General features: G+C 36.2%; 1 protein-coding gene and 1 pseudogene across 1 annotated transcript in view; both read left to right on the top strand.

Moving 5' to 3' along the window:
- Cfap299 (cilia and flagella associated protein 299) overlaps positions 1-20,837 on the top strand; it is a 533,081-nt gene that overhangs the window by 133,198 nt on the left and 379,046 nt on the right. The gene's annotated exons all lie outside the window — the stretch shown is intronic.
- On the top strand, positions 8,226-8,569 carry LOC125364988 (annotated as a pseudogene).

Raw genomic sequence — 20,837 nt, 5'->3', positions numbered from 1 at the left:
TTCACTTTATTTTTCTGCCTAATCATATATCCTCTAAGGGGGGGGGAGACCAAGTATTTACCAATTACTTATACCTTCAGAACCTGCAGCATAATTGGTGTTTAGATTGTTACTGGTTGAATGAATAAGGACTACATCTATTCTGTATTGGGCTTCTAGAAGCATCATTTTTCTTAAGGACTATCTTTATGGAAACCCAAGATTTACTTGTTGCTCTTAAAGATTTTCTTAAAATGCATAACAAATAGGCTCTCCTTTTTCAAAATGGTGTGGCAAGTCCTTTGAATTAAATTTTTTTGAATTCTTTGAATTAAACATTTTTAGTATCATCACAGCATGATTATTTTCAATTTATTAAAATGTATTCAAAAATTAACAAATTGATTTTCAAGTAATAATATTTCTGTACCAGTGGAAATGAATATTGATTTCCCATGATCAGAGTAAAATTCTAGACAAAATCCAGGTTTAGTGTCTTGGATAATCTTCTTTAGTGTTATGATCTGTATTTTCAAATCTTCCTCATTGGCAGAAGACAACCAAGGAAGTTGCTTTCAATATATCTCAGTTCTTCTTGGATACTTGCTCAGGTAACAAAAGACTTGAGGTTGATTGAAATGTACTGGTGAAAACCAAAAGATTTATCCTTAAGGCTGAATTGAAAATTGATTTTTATTTTATTGGAATATATATGAAACAAAAGCTTTCTAACCAAACGCACTGTTTACACTTTCATTTAAAATTCTTAATGTCTTCAAGATTCTCAAATCTGTTAGCAGAAAGGTTTGAGAAATATTCCCTTGTAATATTCTAAATCTTGGTTGTTTCTGTCATAGTATTTCAATTTTCATCTCTGGTTTTGTTTATTTGAGTGTACTCTTCTCTTTTGGTAAGACTTTCTCAGGATCTGTCAATTTTGTTGATTTTTTTTGGAAGAACCAACTCTTCATTTTGTTGATTCTCTCTATGGTTCTTTGGACTCTAATTCATTTAATTTGGATTTAATTTTAATTATTTGTTTCCCTCTATTGGCTTGGGGTTTGACTTGTTGCTTTTTTTCAAGGAGCTTAAGTGCATCATTAAATTGTTGGATTGAGATTTCTTCAATTTGTTGATATAAGCACTCAGAGATATAAATTTTCCTCTAAGTACTGCCTTTGCTATATCCCGGGGGAGCTAGGATTTTGTGTACTTGTTTTTGGTTAAATACCATAAATGTTTGAGTTTCCATTCTGGTTTCTTCAGTGACCCACTGGCAGTTCAACAATGTGTTGTTCAGTCTCCATGAGTTACAGGATTTCCTATGGTGGCTTTTAGTGTTGAGCTCTAATTTTATTTCACTGTGGTCTGAGAGAATGTGAGGAATAATTTCAATATTTTAGAATTTGCAGGTTTGCCATGTACCCTAAAATGTGATCCAGTTTGGAGAATGATCCATGTGCTGCCAAGAAGAATTTATATTCTGGTGTTGCTGGGTGGAATATTCTGTATCCATGTTGGTTAGGTCTAGTTGAGTTGCCTAGTTTTGAGGTTTCACTGGTAAGTTTTTGCTGCATTAACCTATCCAGAGGTGGCAGTGGTGTGTCTCCAGTGATCAAGGTGTTTGGATCTATGTGTGGTTTTAGAGTCAGTAGTGTTTGTTTGATGAAGTTGGGTGCTCCAACATTTGGTGTAGAGCTATGTAGGATGGTTATGACCCCAAATAGCAAAAACAATCCTTAGCAAGAAGAACAATACTGGAGGAACATCAATACTAAACTTAAAACTCTATTAAAAAGCTGTAGTAATAAAAACAGATTGGTATTGTCACAACAATAGGACTGAGGACCAATGGAATAGAACTGAAGACCTAGAAATAAACCTGCAGACCTAGGGCCACCTATTCTTTGATAAGGAAGCCAACACAATAGGATGGAAGAAAGACAGCCTCTTCAAGAAATGGTGCTGGAAAATGGTTAAACATCTGTAAAAAAAAAGAAAGCAAGATCCTTATATATCACTCTGCACCAAAATCAATTCCAAATGGATCAAAGGCCTCAAGGTAAAACCAAATACCCTGAAAACATTTCAAGAAGGAATAGGAGAAACAATAGGGCTCTTTGGCACAGTTCAAAACTTTCTTTAAAAATTTTTTTTGTCAAACTGATGTACAGAGAGGTTACAGTTTCATATGTTAGGCATTGGATACATTTCTTGTACTGTTTGTTACCTCCTTGCTCATTCCCCCCTCCATCATCTCTCTTTCCCTCCCTGCCCATCAGTTGTTCAGTTGGTTTACACCAAACAGTTCAAAACTTTGTTAATAAAGACCCAGAAACACAACAAATCAAAGAAAGATTGGACAAATGGGATTGCATCAAGCTGCAGAGCTTCTGCACAGCTAAGGATATAGCTTGCAAGATAAATAGAAAGTCCACAGATTGGGAGATCTTCACTGACAATACAACAGACGAGGGCCTCATATATAAAATATACTTAGCATTCCAAAAATTAAATTTCCCCAAAACAAACTCTCAAAGAAACAACTGCCCCATCAATAAGTGGGATAAAGACTTAAAGAGAGACTTCTTGAAGAGGAAATGAGAATGGCCAAGAGGCACATGAAGAATGATTCAATATCACTGGCCATAGAATCAATACAAATCAAAACAACATTAGATTCCGCCTCACCTCAGTAAGAATGGCCATTATCAGAAAACTAGTAATAACAGATGCTGAAGGGGATGGGGCCAAAAGGGAACCCTACTACACTGTTGGTGGGAGTGTAAACTTGTTCTACCACGCTAGAAAGTGGTATGGAGATTCCTCAAAAGGCAAAACATAGAGCTTCCCTATGACCCAGCAGCCCCACTTTTGGGCATCTACCCAAAAGATTACAAGCAAGACCCCTCAAGGCCTCTGACAAATGTCAAGGCCTTTACACTTAGACTCAATTCTGAGCAAAATTACATGGAGTTGGAGTGAGTCTAGGAATTAAGTTAGTGTTGAAAAATAGTTATTGTCTTGTATAGTTTTTTGTGATGGGAGCTTCATACCTGATTCACGTATTTATTTCCCTAACATATTGAAAGTTTTAGCTAATATGTACCCTTGGCTTGAGGAGCAGCCACACTTACAGGAACACTGACAGTTTGTTATTGAAGTACATTCCAGGGTCATTTGAGTGACTCATGTGAAGCTCTGATTGGCAAACATTAATTTCTACAGGGACTCTACAAATGGGATTTCTTTGACCTTTCAGGCAATTACATTTTATATAAGAGAAAAATCTAGATATTTTCTATCATATATGCAAAAGCCACAGTAAGTGAAAGTTGCTGTCTGTTGTGTCTAGCAATTAGTATATTAAAGCCAAGGTAGAGGTCTCTAGGTTTTTAGACAGAACACAGTAATTCCTAAGTTCGTGGTGAATTTCTACCTCCCCTCAATATTTATAGGCTTATTCTGGAACACAGCTCTCCAGACACCAGAACCAGCCAAATGACAAGCTGCCAACAGAGGAGTGTTGGATTTGGTTTAGATCCCTTCTAGATTCAGAACTAGACTTCCAGAGCTGACCTTTGGCTGAAAGTCAGTTCTAGACACTTAGGCTTTCCTGCGGCAAAAACCTGAAGCTAATTCCTTGTCTCCAGATGCTTGCATGATGATCTTATTGACTCATGAGGATAAGGAAGATGATTAAATGGCAGGATGTATTGTAGTTGGACATAGATGCCAAAGTGTGGCTGGTGTTAATTAAATACAGAATTTGAACATTCATTCTGAATACATGAATGAAGTTACTTAATTTTAGTTTTAAACAACTTATTACAAATAACAGCATAGTGCTCGATATTCTATTAGCTTGTAGCATGCTAACAATATATGGTCAAATTTCTAATTTATGTGGAAGTATTTTAAAACAGGCTTGAGTAAATTGGGTAGAATTAGATGTGTACTTTGAAAATAAAGAATATAGAGTTTTAAAATATATTTGTTTTAAGTAGACTTGGCATTAATCAGAAGTAGAGAAATGTCAAAATCATTTGTTATGTTCATGTGTGATGGTAGAATGTAGTCAAGAATACATTGTTACTTGGCACCAGTAGCTCATGCCTATAATCCTAGCTACTCACGAGGCTGAGATCTGAGAATCACAGTTTGAAATTAGCCCAGAAAGGCAAGTGTCTGAGACTCTTATCTCCAATTAATAATCAAAAAGCTAGAATTGGGGCTGTGGTTCAAATAGTAGAGGGCTAGCCATGAACATAAAAAGCTCATGGACAGACCCAGGCCCTGATTGTAAACCCCAGGACCGGTACTCAAACCCAAACAAACAAACCCAAAACTCTACACAGCCACAAAAAATAGCATGCATTTTGAAAATTAAACATCTTTCTTAGTGAAGGGTTAAGGGTTAAGACATCTCAACTGCCAAGAAAAACCTCATAGATTTATCATAGTACTGTAAGCTTCAGCATCTCTTACTTGGTTTCTAGAAGATTTTTTGAAAACATTATTTTACACTAGATGAGCGCTTATAAACTATCTATTTCAAAATTTAGTTGGTTTCTAATTGCTACACTATTATTTGCTATCAGTGCCAGCCTCATGGGTGAACAAATTGTACAGTTTCAGAGCACCTCAAATTTAGAATGTTCCCGTGTTTGATTTAATGCTATCATCATCTTAATTTTAATGATTTTGAAAAAAAATGATCCATATATTTATTTTGTACTGGGTTCCCAAATTATACAAGACATAATTTCCAGGTTTCCCAAGCAAACTAATATATTCATTTTCTGGTTTTAGGCTTTTAACTTCCTGTCTGAAGTATGAAAACACATGATACTACAAGATAAATATTATCTTTGTTACCAGGGAGTTGTAGCAGGTGCTTATGGTACACATTCATCTTTTAGCTCCTGTGAGATGTAGCTACTACAATGAGTTCATATCTTATGTTATAAAGAGAGAGCTATTCAGTGGTACAGAGTACCTTGTTGTTTCCCTTGCATGACTACAGTTTCTGGTATTTTTCATGTAGCAGCGACAAAAGACTACAGCAAACACCTGGTCCAATTCATTGTAGATTATAGATATCCAGTAGTGTTTGGAGCAATGACCTTTCTAGCCTGGTTGATTTGAATGCCAACCTACTTTTATTTTCTGTTTAAGTGTTGTCTAAGACCTAATTGCAGAGGGAGTAATTATTTTCTCCATTAGAGTAACTTCATACATTTATACTTCTGTTTAGGTTAGAGTATGGTCGTTCTAGTCAGAGTCTCAACTCTGAACCATATCTTTCCTGCTCTCAAACTTAAAAAAAATGAGACTGTATATGTAAGAAGAAAGATAGGAAAACTAGAAATTATGAGAATATATCATAAGCTATTCTTTTTCTTATAAGCTTTAGAGACCATATTTTGATCATTATGGAAAAAATTCTAACATCATTTGAAACATAAGACAGTGATATTTAGAAGAAAAGCTGACCGACCACTTGTGACTCATACCTCTTATCTAATTTAAGGTCTTTAGCAGGCTGAGATAAGAGGATCACAGTTTGAAGCTACTCCAGGAAGAAAAATACATGAGAGTCTTTCCAAAATAACCAGCCATAAGCCTGACTTGAGGCATGGTTTAAGTGGCAGAATGCCAGTCACAAGCAAATACACTGAGTGTGAGGTCTCTCTGGTCAGTATCCATAACTAGAAAAATTAATTTTAATAGTATAGTAAAATTTAAACAAAAAAAATGACAATGAGGTTCATCTATGAAATTTGAAGAAATCTACCAAAAGCTCCCGAACTAATAAATGAGTTCACCAAAGTAGCAATATATAAAATCAACACGCAAAAATAATTTCATTTTTATTTTAATATTAAGCAGGCACAAATGGAAATTTAAAACCATACCATTTATTATTACTCTGAGAACAAGAAATACTTTGGTGTGAATCAACAAAGAATGTTAAAGATCTTTGTGCTAGAAATTTACTAAAATCTTGAAGGAAATAAAAGGGAGAGGTATGGGTTGGTCAAGCTCAACATAATAAAGATGTCAGTTTTTCTCAAATCAGAATGAAATGTCTACCAAAATCCTGTCAAAGTTTTCTTTAGAAATAGACAAGCTTATTCTAAAATTTGTATGTAAGGTACAGGACTTAGAGTTAGCTAAAATAATTGTTGCAAAGAAAACGTGTGAGGAATCATGCTACCAAATATAAGGGCTCTGCTTGTGGAGAGACACATTGATGAGTGGAACAAAATAATAAACCCTGTTCTCTTAATGTTCTTAACTGATGCTTGATGAAGGTAAAAAACAAAAACAAAAACGAGTGGTGTCACAATTGTCTTTTCAACAAATGCTGCTGGAATCAAGAGGATATCCATATACAAAAAAAATGAAAAAAAGATATGGCTTTTCAGTATGACTTAGTTCAAGTGCATTTTTTAGACTATATAGCCCAGACTGGTTTCAAACTTGCTACATAACCTAAGCTGATCTCAGATTCATAGGCCTCCTTCCTTAGCCGCCTGAATGCTGTGACTATAGTGTACCACCATGCCTTGCTCAAAATATTCTTTACTTGGGCTGGGGATATAGCCTAGTGGCAAGAGTGCCTGCCTCGGATACACGAGGCCCTAGGTTCGATTCCCCAGCACCACATATACAGAAAACGGCCAGAAGCGGCGCTGTGGCTCAAGTGGCAGAGTGCTAGCCTTGAGCGGGAAGAAGCCAGGGACAGTGCTCAGGCCCTGAGTCCAAGGCCCAGGACTGGCCAAAAAAAAAAAAAAAAAAAAAAAAAAAAAAAAAAAAAAATTCTTTACTTGAAAATATTCTTTACCTATTCAGTAGTCCAGATTCTACTCTTATTTTTTTCAGACTCAACAAGATTTTTTATCCTCATATTAATACTGCTTATAACCATTAAATGAAGCCTACTTGGTCATGATGTATGATACTGTGAACTCAGGCACCAACAAATGCTGGAGGGGATGCAGAGAAAGAAGAACCCTACTTCACTGGTGGTAGGAAGGTAAACTAGTAGAACCCCTCTTGAAGAGCAGTCTGGTGGTGCCTCAAAAAACCCAGCATAGACATACCCTATGACCCAGCCACACCACTCTGAGGCATATACCCTGAGCAACAGGATCCAGGATATGACAAGGACACCTACACCTCCATGTTCATCGTGGCACTGTTCACAATAGCCAAGATATGGAAACAACCTATATGCCCCACTACAGATGAATGGCTCCAAAAACTGTGATACCTGTATACGATGGAATTCTACACAGCTATTAGAAGTGATAAAAATAATGGCATTCTCAGGGAAATGGACAGGTCTAGAACAAATCATGTTCAGTGAAACAATCCTAGAACATAGAGACAAATGGTGCATGGTCTCCTTGATATATGAGTGTTAGAAATAAATAACAAAGAGACACAACAGCAAACAAGATACCAATTTACAGGGAGACACAAATAGGTCAGTCTTGGGAGAAAAGTACCAAAAAGTAAAACCCAGACTCTTAATTCATATGTACATAAATTAATATCCAGACTGAAAAGAATTCCAAAGATAAGGAAGCAAAGGACTTCCTAATTAGTCTTAAGAGTATTTAGAGGACCCTATACTCTTCACCTTACGTATGGTGTATACATGTGCACATCTGAGAGAAGCCAGGAGGAGGGCACAGAATGAGTGGAAAATCGGAGAGAAACACAATAGAAGGGGCCCAACAGCTGCAATGGACACCGATGAGAGCAAACTAAGCAACTCAAAGGCAGTGGGGGGAGGGAAGAAATGAGAAAAAAAGAAGGAACAGGTTACACTAGCAAAAGGAAAGAACTGTACATATCACCTGATTTGGAAGGAATTGTTTTATTGTTGATAATCATAGAGTTCATAAGCATTGGAGACAAGAATGAAAATGTCCACCAAGGGGAAGATTTTTTTTAAAAAAATGATTAAAGAAAGGGTGTGTGTGTGTTTGGGGGAAGGAATGCGGGAGAAAAATGAGGAAGGGAGTAACAAGTATGACAAGAAGTGCATATGTATTCACTACCTTAAGTATGTAACTGTAACCCTTCTGTACATCATCTTGACAATAAAAAATTGGAAAAAATACTGTTTATAAATGAGCATCTACAAATAGGAAATAATAGGTTATTATGGTGTAGATATAATGTGAGTATTTGTTACATGTTGATGTTTTCCTTTTTCTTTTTTAGTGTTCCATTGGCAAGTTACCACAATGGGACCAAATGACAATCTCTATCAGGCTGAAGTATTTTTCTTGACAATTCATTTCCCAACAGGCAACCTTTTCAAACCACCTAAGGTTGCACTTACAATAAGAATTTATCATCCAAATATTAACAGTAATGGGAGCATTTGTCTTGATATTCTACAGTCACAGTGGTCTCCAGCACTGTTTCAAAAGTACTTCTATCCTTCTGTTCTCTAGTGTGTGATCCCAGTCCAGAGGATCCCTTAGTGTCTACGATTTCTCAGATCAACAAGACAGATAGAGAAAAGTACAACAGAATAGCTTGGGAATGGACTCAGATGTGTGTATGACCCAATTAAAGAAACTATTGGCTAACCTCTACAAATAAAGTTAGGGGAACTCTGAAAGAGAAAGTCCTGTTGATTTCCATTTGACTTCTTTTTATGAACCCATGCCCCTTCTTCCCCTGTGCACGTGTTTACTTGACAAAACACCAATGCTGCATGTTGTACATACTTGGAACAACAAACTGTACCGACATTGCCTCCTAGCAGAGAAGCATGTGTGTGACAAGCCAATCTTCCATGCATAACCGAGGTGTTATGGCAGAAATTTGGATAATGGCGAGGTTTGAGGGATGGTGAGTACTACGAGGATGGGGGAAAGGTCCACTGGCCTGTAGGAGAGTGTTTTTAAGTGGAATACATTTAAACTCAAAACAGTTATGAACAGCAAAGTGAAGAACATGAAGGTACTTCTGTATTCATTTTCTTCAAAGGACCTACAACTTAAGTGAAAGTTATGACCAACCAGACTAAACCACATTCTGTATATTAAGGTCTAAGTTTAACTGATCAACATTTAAATGGATTAGGGCTATTTGTACAAAAAGTGTGATGGGCTTTGTTTCCAATTCTTTCACATTCCCCTACCCTTTCAACCTTCCTACTCTCCTACTCTCTCTTCTCTTTATTTCCATCTCTCCCTATTGTTTCACTTGTATGTGATTTCCCAGTTAATACATAGCTAGTAGCACTTATTATTCTTATGTGTTTCAACTACTTAGGTCTATTTGGATATAAGGGTGAATATTCATCTGATGGATATACTTGTATAGTTAAAGACCCAATTGCTCCTCTGGAGATTGTATGTTCAAGAATGATTAATCTGTGTAAAAATGATTACTATAGTCATTACATATAACAAAAAAGCAAAATAAAAATTCTCTTAACATTTTATACCTCAATCAAAATCAGCTTAAATTGAACGCAATTAAATATGAAACATAAAACATATAACACTTTAGAATGAAAGATTGGAGAAAATATGTGGCATTTAGAGCTGATCCAAAAGTTTGATATGAGATTAATGGCATTATAAACCATAATAGAGAACTTGAGCTTCATCAAAACTACAAATCAGAGTTATATAAAATCTAGTGTGGAAAGGATACATAAAGCCACAAACTGGGAGAAAATACTTGCATACCAGATGTCCAGATCAGAACCAAGTTCTTAAGAAAGTCAACAAAATTAAAATAGAAAAAAATTAGGATGAAATATTACAACAAACCATATATACAAATAGCATACAAACACATGGAGAGATAGTCAACAGCTATATGTGTGTGAGTACGTGTGTGTGTGTGTGTGTGTGTGTGTGTGTGTCTGTGTCTGTGTGTATGGATGCAGAATTGGGAATTGGATCCAAAACTTATGTCTGACTAGTCAAGTTCTCTACCATTCTAGCTATGCTGATGTCTAAATGAGCCTTTCAGTGATCAGAGAAATGTAAATGAAACTGCAATAAATTATCATATACATCTATAAGAAAGGCAGCAAGAAAAATAAAGTAGTGAAAACACCAAATGCTGACAAGGAGAAGCTTTATCACTCACTTTTAGTGTCAATATAAAATTGTTAGAACCATGTTGCAAAACAGCTTGAAAGATTTTTACAAAAGTAAATAGTCAATTAACATCCAACTCAGTAATTGCCCTCTTGGGCATTTATCCCAGAGAAATACAAATTTGTGTTCAAACACCTGTACATTAATATTCACAGTAACTTTAGAATAACAAAAATGAAAAACCCTGAAATTAGCCTGCGTAGAGTAAAACAGATGGATAGATCAATAACCTGTGCTACATACTCCATATGTAGCAAGAAATATTTTCCAGCAGTAAAAAGAAATGGCTTAAGTGATTCACACAACAAATTGGGTGAATGTTCAGAAAATTTTGCACACTGGAAAAATGCCAATCCCAAAGGTTGCATACCATTTATAAAGCATTTTAAAAATGGCAGCATTTTAGAAATGAGAGAGATTAATGCCTACCAGAGAGTGAGATAAGGGAAGGAGTAGATTTACAAGGGTAGAAATATACACATCCTGGAATTAAGAAAGCTAGCCCTGTGGTAAAGCAAATGCTAAACATACATGAGACTTTGTTTAATGCCCAGAATCACACACACACACACACACACACACACACACACACATACACACACACACACGAACACAGGTATAACTGGAAAGGTAAGTAATACTACTAGAATAGAATATATCATTATATAAATGAAAAACTAGGTGTGAGCACCCTTTTATGATGAAAGCTCTGGAGAAGCTAGGAATCCATGGAACATTTCTCAATATAATAAAGGCTTCATATGACAAACCTATAGCCAGCATTATAATTAATGGTGAAAAGTTAAAACCATTTCCTCTAAAACCAAGAACAAGACAAGAATGTCCACTCTCTCCACTCCTCTTCAATCTACTACTATCATTTCTAGCAAGATCAATAAGGCAAGAGAAAAACATGAAGGGATCCAAATAGAGAAAGAAGAAACAAAACTGTCCCTCTTGTACATGATAAAATCCTGTATTTAAAGAACACTATAGATTCCTCCCTCTAGTTACTTGAGGTGATCATAAAATTTGGCAAAATAACAGGGTATAAAATCACTTCATAAAATCAAGTTTTCCTTGACATTTTTTAATGAAATAGAGAAAGCAATAAAAAATTCATATGGAATAATAAAAGGCCCCAGAAAGCCAAACAATCCTTAGCAGGACGAACAATCATGGAGGAATATCAATACCAAAGTTAAAATTCTATTTCAAAATTATAGTAATAAAAACAGCTTTGTACTGGCACAAGAATATGCCTGAGGAGCAATGGAACAGAATAGAAGACCCACAAACCTATGGCCACCTAATGTTTGATAAAGGAGAAAAAAAGCAAAGGTTGGAAGAAAGCCTTTTCAACAAATGGTCTTGGCAAAATTGGCTATCCGCATGCAGAAAACTCAAGCTAGATTCATATATATCACCCTGAACTATCAATTCTAAATGACTCAAAGACCTCAATGTAAGGCCAGGTACCATGAAAGTATTACAGGAAGGAGTATGGGAAACACGGGCTCCTTGGCACAGGTTGAAACTTCTCAAGTGTAAAGAACCAGAATCAGAGCAAATCAAAGACAGACTGAATAAATGGGATTGCATCAAACTGAAGAGTTTCTGCATGGCAAAGGACATAGCTAGCAAGTTAGATAGAAATCCCACAGAATGAAAGATTTTTTATCAGTTATCTATCACACAAGGATATCATATCTAAAATATACTTAGAGCTCAAAAAATTAGCACCCCCCCAAAAAAAGAAATAAACCCTGGAAGAAACAACAATGTGATTAGTAAATGGGCGAAAGGGTTCAAGAGACACTTCTCGAAAGAAGAAGCAAGAATGGCCAATAGACATATGAATAAATGTTCAACATCCCTGGCCATAACAGAAATCATTCCAAAGATTCTACCTCACTCCAGTTAGAATGGCCATTATCAAGAAAACTAACAATAACGAATTCTGGTGAGGATGTGGCCAAAAGAGAACTCTACTACACCTTGGGTAGGAATGTAAACCTGTTCAACCACTCTGGAAAGTAGTATGGAGGTTCCTCAAAAGACTAAACTTAGAGGTCCCCTATGACCCTGCAATTCCACCCCTGGACATTTATCCAGTAGATCACAAATAATGCCAAAGTAAACAACCAGCATAACACTGTTTATTGCACCATTCATCGTTTACCATATTGAAGATATAGAACTAACCCTGATGCCCCTACCTACACAAATGGATTTAAAAAATGTGGTATATATACCCAATGGAATTCTGTCTTCCATCAGAAAGAATGACATTGTCCCATTTGTAAGGAAATGGAAAGACTTGGAAAAAGTTATATTAAGTGACGTAAGCCAGACCCAAAGAAACATACATTGCATGTTTTCCCTCATTTATGGTTATCAGAATGTGCCTACAAATCCACATGTAAACACACTTGATGGTAAAAGACAAAAAGGTGCACTTAGTCATGATAAATTATACAGGTTTCTAGACATTCACACAGTGAAACTAATGGAGCGTATTCTTAGAAGAGGATCACGAAGGAACAATACCTATGTACATATGATCATATAAGATGATATTTATTGAAATGAACTCCAAGAAATGGAAACAAAAGATTTTTTGTGTTATTTTGTGTTTTACTTTTCCAGCTGTTTTTGTTTTCTGTACCTTTTGCTTCATGCATAAGTTTTTCTGTCTTTGGGAGGGCAAGGGGGAGCACAGAAATGGAGGGAGAAAGGTGAAGAAATGCAACAGTGATGCTTTCTAGACACTATGTTGAAAATGCCTTATACAACTTGAGTGAGTAGGTAGAGAGGGAAAAACTGGGAGAAAGTGAGGGCAGGGGTGATACTGTTCAAAGAAATGTACTCATTACTTGACTTATGTAATTGTACCCCCTGTGTACAATATCTTTAACAAAAACAACATATATCCCTTATTTAGACTTTTCTTACTGAATGATCTGTTAGAATCAAACATAAGCTTTATGCAGTGGTACATGCATAGGATCCTAGTACTTGAGATGATGAGGTAGGAGGACAAGTAGTCCAAGGCCAGTCTAGGCAACTTAGTGAGACTCCCCTCACAACAACAACAAAGAACAAAAAGGATTTGGAATATGATGTATTGGTAATGTGCTTCTCTACCATGAGTGAGACTCTTAAATTCAACACTTACTACTATGAAATAATGAAAAAGAAAATTTTAAAACTGAAAGAAAGTAAATCAAGTTGAGAAATGATAGGATAATTAATTGTACACAGGAAACTGGGTAGTATGAGATCTCTTTGTATTTCTATCAATTTCATGTGAATCTCTGATTTTCTAAATAAAAAAAAATTTAGTGACCCCCAGGCAAAATTCAAGTATAAAGACTGTGAATTATAAACTACAACAATTTGCTGGAACTGGAACTCAATGTCTCATGCTTGCTAGGCATGTGCTCTATCAATGAGCCAAATCTTTAGCCTATCTTTTTTCCTTTTATTTATTTTTTTAAAAACATAATCTTTTGGGCTGGGAATATGGCCTAGTGGCAAGAGTGCTTGCCCTGTATACATGAAGCCCTGGGTTCGATTCCCCAGCACCACATATATAGAAAATGGGCAGAAGTGGTACTGTGGCTAGCCTTGAGCAAAAAGAAGCCAGGAACAGTGCTCAGGCCCTGAGTCCAAGGCCCAGGACTGGCCAAAAAAAACCCAAAAAACATAATATTTTGTTTCATCCAAGGACAGCTTTTAACTAAAAGCGGCCTACCTAAGCTTCTTAGTTTTTAGACATGCCCCACTCCACCTTGCCTAACGTTAAATATTTAGCTTTTGTCTTATTTTATATAGAGATATCCCTGGTTGACAGGCATGCCCCACCATAGCCTGCGTGCATTTACATATTCAGATATTGTCTTGTTTTATATAGAGAACAGGTTTGATATCTAATTCACTAGCTGTTTACAAAGAATATTTGGAAAAATTTGTTAACATTTTAATATCTGTGTGTGCATATATATGCACACACACACACACGCACACACACACACACACACTAGTTGTTTTTTTCTTGTACCAGGCCTTGAACTCAGGGCCTTGTACTCTCTTGGTTTACTCATGGATGATGCTTTACCACTTGAGTCATGCCTTCTAACTTCATATTTCTTATGTACATCTGGTTCTAAGGTATAGAATATTATTAATTTTTTTCCTATCATTCTGGGGATCAAACTCAGGGCCTTGTATTTGCTAGGCAGGTGCTTTACAATGAACTATATCTCTAGCCTCTATTGCTTTCTTAAAGCATGTAAGATCTCTTGATGAAATAGAACTTCTCATAGTATTTTCTGAGTGTGGGTGGGTGGCGGGGGAGGATTTATTCACCTGTGTGTCAGAGGTAGATGTTCCACTCTGACAGTGCTGTTACCAGAAAGATTTAAATAATTTCTATGATTATTTAAGCATGAGAACCAATATTTCACTGCAGTTGGAAAAGAATCTTGGCATAGAATAGAGCAATCTACTTCAGCCTTTAACCTTTACTTGTTTAATGCATTTATAAGATTAAGAGGTCACATCCTAATCCACCTGACCACATCTCCTGCCCCTGCCGTAGATAAGGCAGGGCTGGGTGGGGGTCGCCCCTTCTCTCCCTTCTCTCCGGATCATCTCGGCAACAGGCCAGCAGTTCGGTAATAAACTTTCTCTCCTGCCAGGAAAAAAAAAAAAAAGATTAAGTGTAGCTGCTTTGACATGCCTTTAATTGCTGAGGTCACCTTACTGTACATACTTTAAAGCATAATAGTAAGGAAATGTGGATGAACTAAGATTTTATTGTCACAGGTCATTTTATAACCTACAGATATTACTTATCTGCAGAACTGAAATAATTTTACCATAGGATGAACTTTCACCTTTTCAAGCTTTTCCATAAATTTAACAGAGGAAAGAAGAGAGCGATCTGTTCTATAAATCTTTCTCCCTCTCACACCACCTTGTTGAATATTTTTAAATTCTTGTTTGTTTGTTCATTTATTTATAATTATACACCAGAGTTTAAGTTCTACCTCTATGTGATTCTGGTAATCTTGTTTATCTCTTTCCTTGTCTACATTAAAATTAGCTATCTCATAAAGGGATTATGAATATACAGCATGTGACTATATATGGAAAGCTGAGGAGAGGGATTCATAGGCAGCAGATGGTATAACACTGAACTGAACTACAGAAGGTACATAGAGCATCAGTAATCTATTTTTGAAGCAAGTAAAGCTATATTGAATGCTTACTTGTGAGGCAAGCACTCTTGCCACTAGGCCATATTCCCAGCCCCTTGAATGCTTACGTATAAATGAAATTTATAGGACTATAGTAAATAGCTATATTTTAATTCAGTTATTCTTTTCTAGTAGGACATAAAATCAAGGTGTAATATAATTATACTTTATTGAAATACTCAAAACCACTTTTTTAGTTTAGTTTTTTTTTTTTTTAACTGAAGTGAATATGACTGGTCTTTAGAAACTTGCTGAGGGTCAGTAGTTACTAAAGATGAAGACAATGGCCACAATTTGATTGTGAGTTTGGCCACTGTAAGTACTTAGAGGCTGCTTCTTTTCCTTGAATTTTACCAAGAAAAATCTTCAAAGAAACTATATCATGACATTTTCTAAAGCTAATGACCCCAGACACAGCACCTCACTTAAACGCTGACTAAAGGGACTCTTTTTATCTTTTAATGGTATGTGCAATATCTATAGTTAAATCAAGCATAAAATAATAGGTCTACTTTGCTTTATGATTGAATTACCACAGTGATTATGTTAATGTCTCAGCCTGTAAAAATCACTATAGAAATCATTGCATCAAAGTTAAGTTCTGAAATGAAATTTTCTAAGATTCATAAAGGCATATAAATTCATGTTTAACATTCTTACTTCAGAAATTACTACCAGTTTTCTAAGAGTTTAAAAACAATGCTCTCCTCCCTTAAATGTTTCCAGCAATTGGACAGAATAAGTTGTTGTCCCCACTTCTAATACTTCTATTTGTGTGAAACTGGATAGAAATAAATATTAAGTATAACCTTAAAGGAGGAACACTTTCCTTTCTTAATTTGTGCTTAAGTGATATGGAAAGTAATAAGTAAATTCAACTTAGTTTTAACTTGAAAAAACATAAAAATTTACAGATACAAACCTAAACTTCATGTATAAAATGGAACATTTATTACCTAAATATCTGCAATATTGGAGAAAGTGTGAGAAGATAACAAAATATGCTCTGCTACAAAAAGTATGTTTTAAATAAGAAAAAAATGATGTACCTAACTTTTGAAAAACAATACAACAATACACGTACAGAAATCATGTGGTAAACAGCTATAAATGGTAACGCAGAGACTCACATTTTATTTTATTTTATTTGTTTTTGGCCAGTCCTGGGGCTTGGACTTGGGGCCTGACCACTGTCCCTGGCTTCTTTTTGCTCAAGGCTAGCTCTCAGCCACTTGAGCCACAGCGCCACTTCTGGCCGTCTTCTGTATATGTGGTGCTGGGGAATTGAACCCAGTGCTTCATGTATAGGAGGCAAGCACTCTTGCCACTAGGCCATATCCCCAGCCCAAGACTCATAGTTTAGATCTGAGGATATAGTCATCAGAGATTTTGGCAAAAATCTATATAATAGATGTGAGATATTTAATAAAATGACAAGTCATTAGTTATAAAGAAATGAAGGAATAATGTTACATGTGATTTCATCTTCCTTGGGTTCAAATCACCTGCTTTTGAACTTGCCAGCCCTGGGCTTCATGGAAATTGCTTAATTGCTCACCATCTGTATTGTCACCTGAAGCATAGTGATAATAAGTATTACATGATAGGGGTCTTATAAAGATTGAGTGAAGTATTATGCTTAAACAATAAGAATACTGAGTAATTGCACACTCACTACTCTCTAATTAACTGTTCATGTTGAATTCAAGAAGAACCTTTCCTGTTTTAATATGTAGTTTGTAGTGATTAGTGTTCTAAAACTTTCAGGATTTGTTGTTTTGAAAAATAGCTGTTTCTATATTTATTACATTATTTGAAAATAGGAAGTATGAAGTGCTTTGTAATCTATGTATACTTTTGACAGGGTCATTTTATACCAGGCAGAATGTCTAGCAGTTAAAACAAGTCTGTAAACATCCAATTGACTTCATTATGTTTCTCATAAATATGACTTGGAAGACTGCAGTTGTACACAGGAACCAGATGCTAGAAAGCTTTACCATATAGCATCAAAGTTCTTGCAGAAGAACAGATTTCCTAAGCTAAATACATTCACAAATATTTAGCTCTCCAGAACTACTGTAACAGCAATATACATGGTGTAGTAAGCCCAGAAGGAAGGCCAAATTCATATCCTAACATAATTCTGGCATTTTAAATTGATACCAAAAGCTAGCTAGTGCAAATAAAATGCAATATTGGTTGGTTTGTGCTACATGTACTTACTTAAAAAAGTTGAATAATTAAATCAAGTAAATCCTCAATGTAATTAACATGTTTTTTATGTTCAGTCACGGAGCATTTGATGTTATGGTTTATGAAGTACAAACTTGACAGTAAAATTGCAGGCATAAGTGCCAGTAGGCTGAAAACAACTATGTCTTCCTCACAGGCCCTGTTTAGCTCGATACACTCACTCTTGTAGGATATCATAATGGTTAGGGCCCAGACACCAAGGCTCAACTACACATGTTGGAATTCCAGAGTTTTGAATGCTGGCTGTGTGAATGATTTGTGTGAATTTATTTACCTTCTTGGTATGTTAGTTTCCTCATTTCTGGAGCAAATTATTCTAGTCACAACTTCATAAAGTTCATGTGAGGATTAAAGTCCCATACACACACAAACACAAAGTACAATGCTAAAGAATCACATCTTTATAGTGCTTGCTTTCCTGATATTCTTTTTCTACTCTTTTTTTCTGTATTCATACAAGAAGCAGAACTGGGATTGTCAATAATATCTCCATTGACATAGGCTAAAGAAATGATAAAGGTGTTGACATTTGTTTTTTATACTATCCTATCTATTTCTGTATGCTTTTCTCTCTTTGCTCTACTTTCAGCTTGCATTATGAGGCTTCTAACTTCTATACATGTGTTCTGGACAATACTTTCCTTTTATCTACTTCCTCCTCCTCCTCCTCTTCCTCCTTCTCCTCCTCCTCTTCCTCCTCCTCCTCCTCCTCCCCCTACTCCTCCCCTTCCCCCTCCCCCTCTTCCTCTTCTCCCTCCTCCTCCTCCTCCTCCTCCTCCTCCTCCTCCTCCTCCTCCTCCTCCTCCTCCTCCTCCTCCTTCTCTCCCTCCTCCTCCTCCTCCCCCTCCTCCTCCTCTTCCTCCTCTTCCTTCTTCCTTTGTTAGTCATGGGGCTTGAACTCTGGGCTTGGGCACAGTCCCTGCGCTCTTCAGCTCAAGGCTCATATTCTACCACTTGAGCCACAGCACCACTTGTGGTTTTCTGATGGTTAATTAGAGATAAGAGTCTCACAGACTTTCCTTCCAGGGCTAGCTTTGAACCTTGATCCTCAGATCTTAGCCTGCCTGGCTGTTTCTACCTTCTCACATAGCAATCAGATAACTATTTCTTGCTCCTTTACCCCATCCTGCCTTTCTCATCAAATCCATATGAATCTTTTTCAGATGACTAGTGTGTAATATCCCATAACCCCAAAACACATGCTCACTAAAGTATAACTAACAAGTAGCATTATCTTCCTGCTTTCCCTTGAGGCAAAATACTTCACCTCCCTTGGAGTAGTGAATACTGGAATTGCACATTTTAATAGTTTTTAGTGGACATGAGTAGTTGGATAGGTGAGGCCACCTTCTTGGAATTGGACAGACTTTAAAGCATGGGATGTATAGTCTCTGTACTAATATTTGGTAGAAATAAGTATCATCTGAAAATGAAAAGAGACTAAGGTAGGTAAAGAACAAAATTATTACGTCAGCATTTTTATTTATTCTGCAGAGCATTATTGTTTATTTTCTCAATATCACCAAACCCTTACATGTATTGGGATAATACTGTAAGAACAAATTAGGTGTTCTTTACTTATTGTACTTCTTAGGTTTATAAAATGATAGGTACCCATGTTAGGTAGTTGCACTTTACTATAAGAAAATATCTGAAGCAGCTAACACTATAAAGAGAAAATATTTATCTAGCTTGTGGCTTCAACATACAAAATCAGAGGGAAGGGCCTATGGAGGGGGTGACAGACAGCAATGGCAGGTGTGCATGTTTGTGTGTGTGTGGATAGAGACAGTGTCCCATAACACCCTTTAAGATAGTGTCCCATCACACCTCTGGATAGTATACCTATTGTGACCTAAGAACATCTGCTTGGCCCATGTAATTCTACCACTTCTCATAATGCCACCACTGAAGAGGAAGCTTTCAATTATTATGGTCCTTTAAGGGATTCTCATCAAATCTGCAGCACTCCCAAATACATCCATAATAAATCCACGAGACAGAAATCCATCTATTTCATTTTGACCATTTTGGATCATTGGCTTCAGTAGTGAGTATTTGTAAATACTGGCTTAATTTGAAGGAATTTAAAATAAGGCTTTGTAATGAATAGAATGTCTTTCCAAACTCCTAGAATACAAATTCTACATTCTCACTTCTATTGACAATAGGCATGCACACAGGTTGTAGCCATGTAATCTTTGGCCAAGGTGAGCCTGACCAGAGAATGCACACATGATACCAGTACCACTAGACTTGTTAACAAAAGCAAAGCAGGACCAGGATATCTGAACCCATTTTCTCTTAAAGAGTTGTGTCACTTACTCTCTAAAGCATAGGCAAGCCCAAGAAATGCCCAGAGTTCCTTTGAAAAGCATGTAGAATCTGATCTCATAAGTAGAGCTGTGTTAGGAGGAAGCAGTTGGACCATTGCATTTAAATAAATAATTTTAAGCAGCTGCTGTGGCTGCAATATAAACTTCACATAATTACCTTTGGTCACTTCTAAACTAATACGTTATGCAAGCACTCATGGTCCAACTTCAGTGAATCTATACTAGAGCTGTAGTGTAAAAAGCATCTGGCTGCAAAGACCAAGACAATATAATAAAACGTATTTGGTCACTAACAATATCATTTAACTATTAAAGATGGTTAATAATTTCAAGGGCAACAAGGATTTATACTTCCTTCAATAAGGTTAACTACAATTACATATAATTCTGTGTTTGACATTTTCAATATGTCCTTTTTTCTCTAAATTTCTGTCAATGAAATAATGACATTTTACATGCAATTTTATTGAAAGTATGAAACAAATATTAGATCAAGAATTTTACCAATTGTCTAAATGGACTTCTAGTTTTACTTTGGTTGAACTCGCATTTAACCCAAAATGTATGAAAGAGGTATATGTACTTAGATCTCAGATCTTACAAGGACTATGCATTTGATTTGGTTTAGATAACCCCAATTTGTCAGTTTTCCCAACAAAACTGATTTTTCATTTCCCAATGAACGTGTTTCCTAACACTCACTTTTACTCTCAAAAGTGTTTTTGTTGATAAAGCATACATAGACCCCACCTATATGAGGAATTTGCATGTGAAGCGCTGTTATAACCTAAAAACAAAACAAAAATCCTCCAGATGGTTGAGGCTGCAGCTGTGCGCCACAAGTAGTTGCAAAA

The sequence above is a fragment of the Perognathus longimembris genome, chromosome 16, assembly GCF_023159225.1.
Source record: "Perognathus longimembris pacificus isolate PPM17 chromosome 16, ASM2315922v1, whole genome shotgun sequence".
Lineage (NCBI taxonomy): Eukaryota > Metazoa > Chordata > Mammalia > Rodentia > Heteromyidae > Perognathus > Perognathus longimembris.
This window is presented reverse-complemented; position numbering and strand designations above follow the sequence as displayed.